Source organism: Schistocerca americana, chromosome 4 (genome assembly GCF_021461395.2).
Source record: "Schistocerca americana isolate TAMUIC-IGC-003095 chromosome 4, iqSchAmer2.1, whole genome shotgun sequence".
In the NCBI taxonomy this organism is placed as follows: Eukaryota; Metazoa; Arthropoda; class Insecta; order Orthoptera; family Acrididae; genus Schistocerca; species Schistocerca americana.
The window spans coordinates 422,462,146-422,475,833 of NC_060122.1; the positions used below are offsets into that span (position 1 = coordinate 422,462,146).

The 13,688-nt window shown below is 43.9% G+C and overlaps 1 long non-coding RNA gene across 1 annotated transcript in view; it reads right to left on the reverse strand.

Annotated features, from left to right (window-relative positions):
• The window catches only part of LOC124614004, a 701,124-nt gene that overhangs the window by 120,693 nt on the left and 566,743 nt on the right, over window positions 1-13,688 (reverse strand). The window contains exon 3 of the long non-coding RNA XR_006979673.1: window positions 13,173-13,231. This is a non-coding gene — a long non-coding RNA (uncharacterized LOC124614004). The remainder of the gene's footprint in view (window positions 1-13,172; window positions 13,232-13,688) is intronic.

Genomic DNA, 13,688 nt, shown 5'->3' on the forward strand with positions numbered 1-13,688 from the left:
CACACAAACATCACTTCACAATTCAAAACATACTTGAAAACATCTTCCTCACAGTCACTGTTAAAGTTCACATTTTATAAGCTGACTACGTCCAATACTTGACCTTCTCAGTCTCTAACTCTCTAACAACTAACTAATAATCGCGTACCCGCTAAAAAATCAGAGTTACAAGTACGTCAAAGATCATAGTGACAAAAGAAAGAATACACATAAGATAATATCATTGCAACATAAACATATCGATGTATCACAAATGAAATCAAATCTGAATGTTGTCTCAGAAATATGTTAACTACTTTACAGAAACATGGTAGAATATTACTGGTATCGAGATGTTCAGGTGAGGTGCCGTAATGGTTGCGTAATACAAGTACCATTACATACTGAACTTCCGAAAGCGATAGATAAATCTGTCGATACAGGTTAAGTGCACTAAACTATTTCATTTGTGCAGTTGACGAATGATTTTATTTTGAAAAATATATGCAGGGTGTTAAAAAGAGTATTCAGTAATTTGAGAGATGGTAGTACACTCAAGAAGAACAAAAAGTGATCAGTAATGTCGCGTTCCGGCTCAGCCTCACTATACCAGAATGAAGTAAGTGCGAACTGCGTATCGCAATCGGGATGTCAACGACGATGGGTTAGTTATAAATTGCTGTCAACCTTTATATCGGAGATGAGAGGGAGAGAATCTGCTTGGGTTGAAGCAAATAAGTTTGCTGAAAATAGATTACAGAATTGCAACAGGCACAGAAGATTCGTTAGTTTCCATCAAATTTATACTCCACATACGTATGTGAGGTGTTGGGCCATAAACCCCTTAGTAAGATTCAGTCTATTTATTCGAACTTGCTACTTCAAAGCTAACTGCCGGTACATATAAGAAACAAGTACAAAGCAGTCACTTGTTCTTGGTTAGCACTGAAATCTCTCTAAGTAATTGAGACAAAGACTGACGGCCTCTGTTCAACACTATTCCAATGAAACTCTAAAAATCCTACTTGACCTGCAGTTCCCGAGCGCCCACCAGAGTCTTTCACCGTCTTCTCGTAGTTGAAGTCTTCATCAGCTGTATCGGCTGCTATGGGCCTACCCGGCCCCGCTGGCGTCTCCCTGCGGAATCTCCAAACTGCCGGCACTGGCTCTGAATCTGCATCTGAATCTCTGCCTCTAGCTATTCCGCTGCCTGCCCTTTTACTTCGTTTCTCATGCACTTGGGTGCACACGAGTTAATTTGTTTCACACGACCCTTTCATTTCTAAGTGATCGGATTGCACAAGAATGTCTATGGTTCCACACGACACTCTCGTTTCTAATTGTTCGGCTTGCACAAGAATGCCTTCGGTTCCATACGACACTTTCGTTTCTAGCTGCACACAGCTTAATTTGGTTTCACACGAGTCTTTTCCGCACGTGACTGACACTCTCTCTTGCTATATTATCGCCCTGGTGTTTGCGTCTTCCATTGCACAAGTTTGATTCATGTTGCTTTCTCTGGCAGGAAGTCAAACACTACATTATTTGATCAACGAGCCATACTTGGCAGCCTCCTGGTGGACTATTTCTTAATGTCGGCTGGCTGTTTACCTATGGAGCCTGAGCTCTTATTATGGTCACAAAAGCAAGAATAAAAATTTTCTGCGGTCACGACAGTAAGCATGGTCTCTAAATTGCATACCTTAAGAGCTATTGCAAATTCTTTGGTTTCCGTATTCTGAGAGGGGATAGTTGACACGTCCGTTTCATGCTATATCGATCACCGACTTCAATGACGCCCAGGATGGACAGTCTGCCCACGGCGAGAGGTCGCTCCGCTGTTTCGGGGAGTTCTTAGGCCGAGCGCAAGCTCAGGTAGGCGGCTGTGTCTCGTGATTGCTGCCAGAATGGACGGAGCGCGCGCAGTGCCTGAGTGTGGCGGCCTGCGTGGGCGCTGGGAGGCGTGCCATTCACTGAGCCAGAACGGCGCGATTAAGAAGCAACGGTGTAGAAGGAAGCAGTCCTGTTACCGCCGCGGACGAGGACGTTTACCACAGGGCACAGCAACGCGCGCTTCGCTGAAGGAAGGCATGGTGCGGTGTGTGGTTGCCGGATCAAGCCGAGGGCTGTGGACTTGACGGCTGTTTCCGTTGTTCCACAACTGGAGAGGATCTATCAGATTCCCTGTTACCGGCAAACGCAGCTGTATCGCCAAAGTGTCAAATATTCTTCTGTAAGCCTAGGGGCAGCAGCCTTTTCAGTAGTTGCAAAAAAAAAAAAAAAAATGGCTCTGAGCACTAAGGGACTTAACAGCTGAGGTCATCAGTCCCCTAGAACTTAGAACTACTTAAACCTAACTAACCTAAGGACATCACACACATCCATGCCCAAGGCAGGATGCGAACCTGCGACCGCATCGGTCGCGCGGTTTCAGACTGAAGCGCCTAGAACCGCTCGGCCACTTCGGCCGGCTAGTAGTTGTAGGGACAACAGTCTGGATAATAGACTGATCTGGCCTTGTAACACTAACCAAAACGGCCTTGCTGTGCTGGTACTGCGTACGGCTGAAAGCAAGGGGAAATTACAGCCGTAATTTTTCCCGAGGGCATCCAGCTTTACTGTATGGATAAATGATGATGGCGTCCTCTTGGGTAAAATATTCCGGAGGTAAAATAGTCCCCATTCGGATCTCCGAGCGGGGACTACTCATCTACATCTACATCAACATCTACATGACTACTCTGCAATTCACATTTAAGTGCTTGGCACAGGGTTCATCGAACCACAATCATACTATCTCTCTACCATTCCACTCCCGAACAGCGCGCGGGAAAAACGAACACCTAAACCTTCCTGTTCGTGCTCTGATTTCTCTTATTTTATTTTGATGATCATTCCTACCTATGTAGGTTGGGCTCAACAAAATATTTTCGCATTCGGAAGAGAAAGTTGGTGACTGAAATTTCGTAAATAGATCTCGCCGCGACGAAAAAGTCTTTGCTTTAATGACTTCCATCCCAACTCGCGTATCATATCTGCCACACTCTCTCCCCTATTACGTGATAATACAAAACGATCTGCCCTTTTTTGCACCTTTTCGATGTCCTCCGTCAATCCCACCTGGTAAGGACCCCACACCGCGCGGCAATATTCTAACAGAGGACGAACGAGTGTAGTGTAAGCTGTCTCTTTAGTGGACCTGCTTCATCTTTTAAGTGACCTGCCAATGAAACGCAACCTTTGGCTCGCCTTCCCCACAATATTATCTATGTGGTCTTTCCAACTGAAGTTGTTCGTGATTTTAACACCCAGATACTTAGTTGAATTGACAGCCTTGAGAATTGTACTATTTATCGAGTAATCGAATTGCAACGGATTTCTTTTGGAACTCATGTGGATCACCTCACACTTTTCGTTATTTAGCGTCAACTGCCACCTGCCACACCATATAGCAATCTTTTCTAAATCGCTTTGCAACTGATACTGGTCTTCGGATGACCTTATTAGACGGTAAATTACAGCATCATCTGCCAACAACCTAAGAGAACTGCTCAGATTGTCACCCAGGTCATTTATAGAGATCAGGAACAGCAGAGGTCCCAGGACGCTTCCCTGGGGAACACCTGATATCACTTCAGTTTTTCTCGATGATTTGCCGTCTATTACTACGAACTGCGACCTTCCTGACAGGAAATCACGAATCCAGTCGCACAACTGAGACGATACCCCACAGGCCCGCAGCTTGATTGGAAGTCGCTTGTGAGTAACGGTGTCAAAAGCTTTCCGGAAATCCAGAAATACGGAATCAACCTGAGATCCCCTGTCGATAGCGGCCATTACTTCGTGCGAATAAAGAGCTAGCTGCGTTGCACAAGAACGATGTTTTTTGAAACCATGCTGATTACGTATCAATAGATCGTTCCCTTCGAGGTGATACATGATGTTTGAATTCAGTATATGTTCCAAAACCCTACTGCAAACCGACGTCAATGATATAGGTCTGTAGTTCGATGGATTACTCCTACTACCCTTCTTAAACACTGGTGTGACCTGCGCAATTTTCCAATCTGTAGGTACAGATCTATCGGTGAGCGAGCGGTTGTATATGATTGCTAAGTAGGGAGCTACTCGAGAGGACGTCGTTATCAGGAGAAAGAAAACTGGCGTTCTACGGATCGGAGCGTGGAATGTCAGATCCCTTAATCGGGTAGGTATGTTAGAAAATTTAAAAAGGGAAATGGATAGGTTATAGTTAGATATAGTGGGAATTAGTGAAGTTCGGTGGCAGGAGGAGCAAGACTTTTAGGGTCAGGCGAATGCAGGGTTGTAAATACAAAATCAAATAGAGGTAATGCAGGAGTAGGTTTAATAATGAATAAAAATGTAGGAATGCGGGTAAGCTACTACAAACAGCATAGTGAACGCATTATTGTGGCCAAGATAGACACGAAGCCCAAGCCTACTACGGTAGTACAAGTTTATATGCCAACTAGCTCTGCAGATGACGAAGAAATTGAAGAAATGTATGATGAGATAAAAGAAATTATTCAGATAGTGAAGGGAGACGAAAATTTTATAGTCATGGGTGACTGGAATTCGGTAGTAGGAAAAGGGAGAGAAGGAAACGTAATAGGCGAATATGGATTGGGGGGAAGAAATGAAAGGGGAAGCCGCCTGGTGGAATTTTGCACAGAGCACAACTTAATCATAGCTAACATTTGGTTCAAGAATCATAAAAGAAGGTTGTATACATGGAAGAAGCCTGGACATACTGGCAGGTTTCAGATAGATTATATGATGGTAAGACAGAGTTTAGGAACCAGGTTTTAAATTGTAAGACATTTCCAGGGGCAGATGTGGACTCTGACCACAATCTATTGGTTATGAACTGTGGATTAAAACTGAAGGAACTGCAAAAAGGTGGAAATTTAAGGAGATGGGAGCTGGATAAACTGACTAAACCAAGGTTGTACAGAGTGTCAGGGAGAGCATAAGGGAACAATTGACAAGAATGGGGGAAAGAAATACAGTAGAAGAAGAATGGGTAGCTTTGAGGGATGAAATAGTGAAGGCAGCAGAGGATAAAGTAGGTAAAAAGACGAGGGCTACTGGAAATCCCTGGGTAACAGAAGAAATATTGAACTTAATTGATGAAAGGAGAAAATACAAAAATTCAGTAAATGAAGCAGGCAAAAAGGAATACAAACGTCTCAAAAATGAGATCGACAGGACGTCCAAAATGGCTAAGCAGGGATGGCTAGAGGACAAATGTAAGGATGTAGAGGCTTATCTCACTAGGGGTAAGATAGATACTGCCTACAGGAAAATTAAAGAGACCTTTGGAGATAAGAGAACCACTTGTACGAACATAAAGAGCTCAGATGGAAACCCAGTGCTAAGCAAAGAAGGGAAAGTAAAAAGGTGGAAGGAGTATATAGAGGGTCTATACAAGGGCGATGTACTTGAGGACAATATTATGGAAATGGAAGAGGATGCAGATGAAGATGAAATGGGAAATAGGATACTGCGTGAAGAGTTTGACAGAGCACTGAAAGACCTGAGTCGAAACAAGGCCCCAGGCGTAGACAACATTCCATTAGAACTACTGACAGCCTTTGGAGACCCAGTCCTGACAAAACTCTTCCATCTGGTGAGCAAGATATATGAGACAGCCAAAATACCCTCAGACTTCAAGAAGAATATAATAATTCCAATCCCAAAGAAAGCTGGTGTTGACAGATGCGAAAATTATCCAACTATCAGTTTAATAAGTCACAGCTGCAAAATACTAACGCGAACTCTTTACAGACAAATGGAAAAACTAGTAGAAACCAACCTCGGGGAAGATCAGTTTGTATTCCGTAAAAATATTGGAACACGTATGACAATACTGACCCTACGACGTATCTTAGAAGCTAGATTAAGAAAAGGCAAACCTACGTTTCTAGCATTTGTAGAAGTAGAGAAAGCTTTTGACAATGTTGACTGGAATATTCTGTTTCAAATTCTGAAAGTGGCAGGGGTAAAATACAGGGAGCGAAAGGCTATTTACAATTTGTACAGAAAGCAGATGGCAGTTATAAGAGTCGAGGGAAGCAGTGGTTGGGAAGGGAGTGAGACAGGCGTGTAGCCTATCCCCAATGTTATTCAATCTGTATACTGAACAAGCAGTAAAGGAAACAAGAGAAAAATTCGGAGTAGGTATTAAAATCCATGGAGAAGAAATAAAAACTTTGAGGTTCGCCGATGACATTGTAATTCTGTCAGAGACAGCAACGGACTTGGAAGAGCAGTTGAACGGAACGGATAGTGTCTTGAAAGGAGGATATAAGATGAACATCAACAAAAGCAAAACGAGGATAGTGGAATGTAGTAGTATTAAGTCGGGTGATGCTCAGGGAATTAGATTAGGAAATGAGACACTTAAAGTAGTAAACGAGTTTTGCTATTTGGGGAGCAAAATAACTGATGATGGTCGAAGTAGAGAGGATATAAAATGTAGACTGGCAATGGCAAGAAAGGCGTTTCTGAAGAAGAGAAATTTGTTAACATCGAGTATAGATTTAAGTGTCAGGAAGTCGTTTCTGAAAGTATTTGTATGGAGTGTAGCCATGTATGGAAGTGAAACATGGACGATAAATAGTTTTGACAAGAAGAGAATAGAAGCTTTTGAGATGTGGTGCTACAGAAGAATGCTGAAGATTAGATGGGTAGATCACATAACTAATGAGGAGGTACTGAATAGGATTGGGGAGAAAAGAAGTTTGTGGCACAACTTGACTAGAAGAAGGGATCGGTTGGTAGGACATGTTCTGAAGTATCAAGGGATCACCAATTTAGTATTGGAGGGCAGCGTGGAAGGTAAAAAACGAAGAGGGAGACCAAGAGATGAATACACTAAGCAGATTCAGGAGGATGTAGGTTGTAGTAGTTACTGGGAGATGAAGAAGCTTGTACAGGATAGAGTAGCATGGAGAGCTGCATCAAACCAGTCTCAGGACTGAAGACCACAACAACAACAACAGCCTAGAAAACTTCCAGTGCCGCAGTGTAGTGTTTTAACCTACCCATGCACGCATGACAACCTCGCAAGCAAGCTGCCGCGTGTTATCAGTAGAGCGAGCTGCTCTATTCCCATCCAAGCCAAGCTATTCCCCGACAGCCCGTCCTCCCGCTGTGTAACGCAATGGTTTATTCTGTATGCTTTCATTAGAGTGCGGTTCGGATGTTGATGAAAAGACTTTTTAAATTTCTTTTTATTTTTTATTTTTTGAACCCGAGTATCACAAGACCATGCTCAGTGAAATACACATTCAATTTGGGTTATTGTAGGTCAGAAAATAGTGGATTTATTTGTTGTTTTTGTTTTTTTCCTTTTCGGCTGATTACGGGCTTATTTACGGTTTTTTTCTGCAACTTCATTCTCTTTCGACTAGTACTGGTTATTCTCAATTAGAAACATCATCAGGACACCTCTAATACAGGTCTCTTGTAGTAAGTGGAACCATTTCTGAAAGTCGAGATACTTATCACCTAAGAAGCTGAAGATTATGGTAATGCAACGCCAAATAAAGCAAGGTTTTGGAAGTCTAGTTTCTGCTACCATATCGTGTTTCAGCCAAATACGTGCCCGGCTATCCCAGTTTCAATTAATTTTTCCAGGATGCGTATTGCGCTGCATTTATTCTAAGTGGCCAAAATAGTCCATTGTAAATTTATCAAATGAATTTTAGCAAATACGAAGTTTGTTTATAATTTTTATTGTCTGAAAGAAGAAGGTTTTCTTTCACACTACGCTTTCTTCGCACTACGTTACATACCACCGGAGCGAGTGAGGTGGAGCAGTGGTTAGCACACTGCAATCGCATTCGGGAGGACGACGGTTCAATTCCGCGTCCGGCCATCCTAATTTAGGTTTTCCGTGATTTCCCTAAATCTCTCGAGGCAAATGCCGGGATGGTTCCTTTGAAAGAGCACGTTCGACTTCCTTCCCCATCCTTCCCGAGACCGATGACCTCGCTGTTTGGTCTCTTCCCCCAAACAACCCAACCCAACATACCACCAGAGTGTGTTTTTAATATCCTCTGAACAATACTTTTTTTCTATTTCGCTCAATTTTTGCCGTAAATGTAGACAGCCTATACACTGCTAAATGGCCTCAAGTCCTTAGTATATATTTCCACACACTTGTCAGCCACCAAGTCTTTGTCCTCTTTCAAAATATTTATGGAGTGATGAAAGTGCTGGTTAAATTACAAACATATTGTAACATACTCCAGGTTCCCAAATGAGTGGTTAGTAACTTTTTACGCAGTTTTCAGTTCGAGACACTTACCGATTCATCTGAAAACATTTCCCGTGCTGGACTTGCGCTCTGCTTCGTTTCTGGTATATGATCACCAATTCTTAATTTATCCTCAGTCTCCTTTAAGTCTGATTTATTGATTTTGCCGCTCTCAGATTTATGATAAATGAGCTGCAGTGAAAGTACCTACGCATTCATATACCTGGCTTTGAGACAGCAACCAACCACAAATTTAAGTTCCTTTATTCAAAAGGTACCGTTGCCGGTTTCGAATCATTACAACTCATCGTCAGAGGGCTTTCATGCTTTCATTAGAGCATGTGATGCATTTTTTACTTATCAGTTGTCCTAAAATATAAATAATACATAATTATAAGCACGTCACACAGATGGTTGCGTTACACATTTGCACTGGGATGTGACTCACGTGAAATGTCGGTTTGGAGTACTTGTTTCCATACTCAAAACTGGCATTTCACGTGAGTCACAGGACTGGAATACACCAAAGTTTTTTCATGTCCAGTGGGTTCAGATCGGAGGACCTGGGAGGTCGTGGTATTGGCGAGCCACAACCGATACACATGTTGTCGATGATGATGTTTGGTTTGTGGGGCGCTCAACTGCGCGGTAATGAAGGCCCGTACAATCTCCCAATCTTAACACAGTCCAATTTTAGCCACGTTCACAAATGATGATGAAACGATGGGTACACCCCAAACACCCAGTCCCCGGGCAGAGAAAATCCCCAACCCGGCCGGGAATCGAACCCGTGACCTCGTGATCCAGAGGCAGCAACGCTAGCCACTAGACCACGAGCTGTGCATACTTATTGTCGAAACGCTACGTACCTGTACCTAGTATCGGGAATGATAATAATATCAGACCAGTTTTTAACTTTCTAATTCACGGCTCGCTTGTTGCGTTTCGAAACAAATATAAAGTTAGACATTAACCGTGTTGTAACATAGTCATGACGGCTTTTGTGCACACGTTTTTGAGGAAACCACTGGTTTCCAGACCAATGTTTTTTAGGGTTAATTGCTTGTTTCACTCTGCTTTACTCGTCTCTTTAGTTTGAGTCTATAATAATCAAACACGTCGTAAACCTCTTCCTCTGGACCCTGCGGAAATCGCTACTTACCTACGTCATGGAGCTAAAATGTACCTGGATTTTCAACGCAGTTCAGGGGCACACGCTGTTTTTCCAGTCGTGAAAGAGAGTCCTGCGCACACCAGTCTCTCAACATTCCTAGAACGATAATTAGAGGCTTAGACCGTGCACGATTTGTTGATGTACAGCAAGAAGAGTTTTGAGCACGAGAAATTTCCCACCGAATTAGCGGATGCCACAGCGACTTCATTCGAGCATCCATTTACCACAGTGGGACACAAAACAATGAAAACCTGTCTCGTAATGGTCGCCCACGGTGTACAAAATTAGCTACCGGGTTACGAGAATACTATGCGACATGCTGTCGCTGCATCTACAACTGTGCATGCACACTATCTGATCAAAAGTGTCCGTACATCCTATGTAATGCAGAATTCACCACTAGACTTCACAAGAGCCGAACCAGCATTGTGCTGCCAGCAGAGAAGCAGTAACAGCAGAGTGGGTTGGTCAGGAGAGCCCGGTTTCTTAGAACGTGGACTACTCATTGGATGTCACTTGACCAACAAATACTTCAGGGACTTTTCAACTCTTTTAAAGCTGCCAAAAGGAACTGTTGGTGATGTGACTGTGACTTCGGAACGCGTAGGAACTACCGGACCTAAACAAAGACCATGCAGATATCTTGAACTGAAGGCCAGGGACCATGGAGCATCGCGGAGGGTTGCTGTAAAAAACCCGTAAGAAATCAGCGGAAGGAATCAATCAGGTGTTCGAAAGTGCTGCCACCTCTCCAGCTAGCACAGTGACTGATAATCGATGCTTGATTTCCGATAAAGAGTGACGCAACCGGACAGTGCCTGACTGCAGACGAGTGATTTGGACCGATGAATCACGATGTATCCTGGGGAAAACCCATGGAAGTGTTTGATTTTGGGTTTAGCCTCGAGAACGATACCTGACATCGCGTATACTGCCAAGAGTGATGTACAGAGGAGCTGGTGTTACGATTGGAGGTGTTTCTCGTGGATATCGTGTGGTTTCCTATTGTGCTTAAGAAAACGCCAAATGTCGAAGAATAATTTTAGGGCATTGTATACTGTGTACTGAAGAGGAAAAGTTGGGAGACGATGATTGTTTGTATGGGCATGACACTGCAGCCTTTTATAAAGCGGCATCTATGAGGTAATGGTTTCTGGACAACAACATTTACGAAATGGACTAGCCCGCCCAGAATATTAACCTGACCGTAGTGGAACACATTTGGTGTATAATAAAATGCAGCACCTGCAGCCGCAGTTTTCATGTAATTTTATTATATAGCAACCAGTTTCAGTGAATTAATACACAATCTTCATATCTCAACTAAAGCTTAGGAGGTGAGCCCAAGAGGCCTGAAGATGGTGTATTGATTCACCGAAAATGGTTGCAATACACTCTGAAGAGGCAAAGAAACTGATACGCCTGATTTATCTCGTGTAGGGCCCCCGCAAGCGCACCGAAGTGCCGCAACACGACGTGGCATAGACTCGACTAGTGTCTGAAGTAGTGTTTGAGAGAACTGACACCATGAATCCTGCAGGGCTGTCCATAAATCCATAAGTGTGCGACGGGGTGGGGATCTCTTCTAAATAGCACGTTGCAAGGCATCCCAGATATACTCAACAATGTTCATGTCTGGGGAGTTTGGTGACCAGCGGATGTGTTTAAACTCAGAAGAGTTTTCCTGGAGCCACTCTGTAGCAATTCTGTACTTGTGGGGTGTCACATTGTCCTGCTGGCATCGGAATGCACAAGGGTTACGAATGGATGCAGGTGATCAGACGCGATGCTTACGTACGAGTCACCTGTCAGAGTCGTATCTAAATGTATCAGCGGCCCCATATCACTCCACCTGACACGCTCCACACCGGTACAGGGCCTCCACCAGCTTGAACATTCCCCTGCTGACATGAAGGGTCGATGGATTCATGAGGTTGTCTCCATACCCGTACACGCCCATCCGCTCGATACAACTTGAAACGAGAACCGTCCGACCAGACAACATGTTTCCAGTCATCAACAGTCCAGTGTCGGTGTCGACGGGCCCAGGCCAGGCGTAAAGATTTGTGTCGTGCAGCCATCAAGAGTACACGAGTGAGCCTTCGGTTCCGAAAGCCGATATCGATGATGTTTCGTTGAATGGCTCGCACGCTGACACTTGTTGATGGCCCAGCATTGAAATCTGCAGCAATTTGCGGAAGGGTTGCTCTTCTGTCACCTTGAACGATTCTCTTCAGTCGTCGTTGGTCCTGTTCTTGCAGGATCTTTTTCCGGCCGCGGCGATGTCGGAGATTTGATGTTTTACCGGAGTCCTGATATTCATGGTACACTCGTGAAATGGTCGTGCCCGTATCTCGTGGTCGTGCGGTAGCGTTCTCGCTTCCCACGCCCGGGTTCCCGGGTTCGATTCCCGGCGGGGTCAGGGATTTTCTCTGCCTCGTGATGGCTGGGTGTTGTGTGCTGTCCTTAGGTTAGTTAGGTTTAAGTAGTTCTAAGTTCTAGGGGCTGATGACCATAGATGTTAAGTCCCATAGTGCTCAGAGCCATTTGAACCATTTGAAATGGTCGTACGGGAAAATCTCCACTTCACTGCTATCTCGGAGATGCTGTGTCCCATCGCTCGTGCGCCGACTATAACATCACGTTCAAACTCACTTCACTCTTGATAACCTGCCTTGGTAGCAGCAGTAATCGATCTAACAACTGCCCCAGACACTTGTCTTATATAGGCGTTGTCGACCCCAGCGCTGTATTCTGCCTGTTTACATATCTCTGTATTTGAATACGCATGCCTATACCAATTTCTTTGGCGCTTCAGTGCAATAAAATAACAGCAAAACGACGTCTGCAGGTGTTTCATTTTATTACGTAAGTAAACAGCCGAAGTCCTGTAGACCATCAGTCAGAAGGATGCACGTGCAAAAACATTTGGAATGATTTATAACGTGTACTTCTGTATAGACCCCGCTGTTCAACGAGACTACCTCCTATGGTTCTCTCCGCTCTTGACGAAAAATTGGCTGCCAATCCTCCACAAACATTCAAATACCTCATTTCAAGTACCCTCGGCAGGGTTCATGTCGTCATAAAGGCGGAGAGTGGACGGATACCATTTTAATGTTTACTCTTAGCTGTCTCGATATTTTTGATCATGGGTGTATTTGCTTACATCTACCGAGCGAGGTGCCACAGTGGTTAGCACAGTGGACTCGCGTTCAGGAGAACGACACACCAGATTCGCGTCTGTCCATCCAGATTCAGGTTTCCCATCAATCATCTGAATCGTTCTAGGCAAATACGAGGATGGTTCCTTGGACGCGGCGCGGCCGATTTCCTTCTCCGTCCTTGAAGCATTCTGAGCTTGTGCTCCACCTCTAAAGAAATCAGTGGCGGCGGAAAGTTAAATCCTTTCTCTCCTTCGTTTTATATCTGTATTCAGCAAGCAACCAAGAGGTGTGTGACAAAGGGTCCATCTATCTCTTGCAGAGGTGGGTATGTGGTGCATTTATCCACATGTACCACCTGCGTGTTATGAGACGTAGAGAAAACTCTCTAAACCCCTGTAATTCATTAACCTTAATTGGGATTCTTCCCGTAAACCAAGTGGGGAAGATAACTTTTAATTGGCTGTTCTATGTTTTAGTTACATATATGTATATTTACTTAAAAACGTGAGTTTTGCGGAGGCTTTTGTGAAATAAATGATACAGATGAAATTGACAGAGCTTCGTCTACCTGGTAGTTCCTGGCAGATCCTGTACGACGAGGGTCAGGCTTTCCGGAACCGCCGTCTCCTGAAACATGTAAAGAAGGAATTGTACGTGAGGCAAGAACCTCGCTTTCTCATCATTCTAAGTTAGAAAACACATTGACCTGAAAACTTGTTGATTACACAACGTTGATCGCGGAGATTGAAACAGCTACAAAAATGATATAGTGAACGTCATCGGCGTGAAATAATGCAGCCCTGTGCGAAAACTCATATGCAGGTTACTTAATAGAAAAAGAAAATTGCATAATTTTCAGCACTTCAGAAAGTTGAGTAGATGTAGTCGTTAACGTAGGCTAATGTGAGGGCCATCAACCCGAAGAAAAGTAATTCAAATTCTGGTAATAGGAGAAAATATAATCGCAAAAAAAGACAGGGAAGGCGAAGAATGGTCGTAGGCTACTCTCCTGATCACTAGCCCGGGCAGCAGTGTCTCGGGTTAAAAATCAGTGTATCGAGAGATGAGGCTATGTGACAGTAAT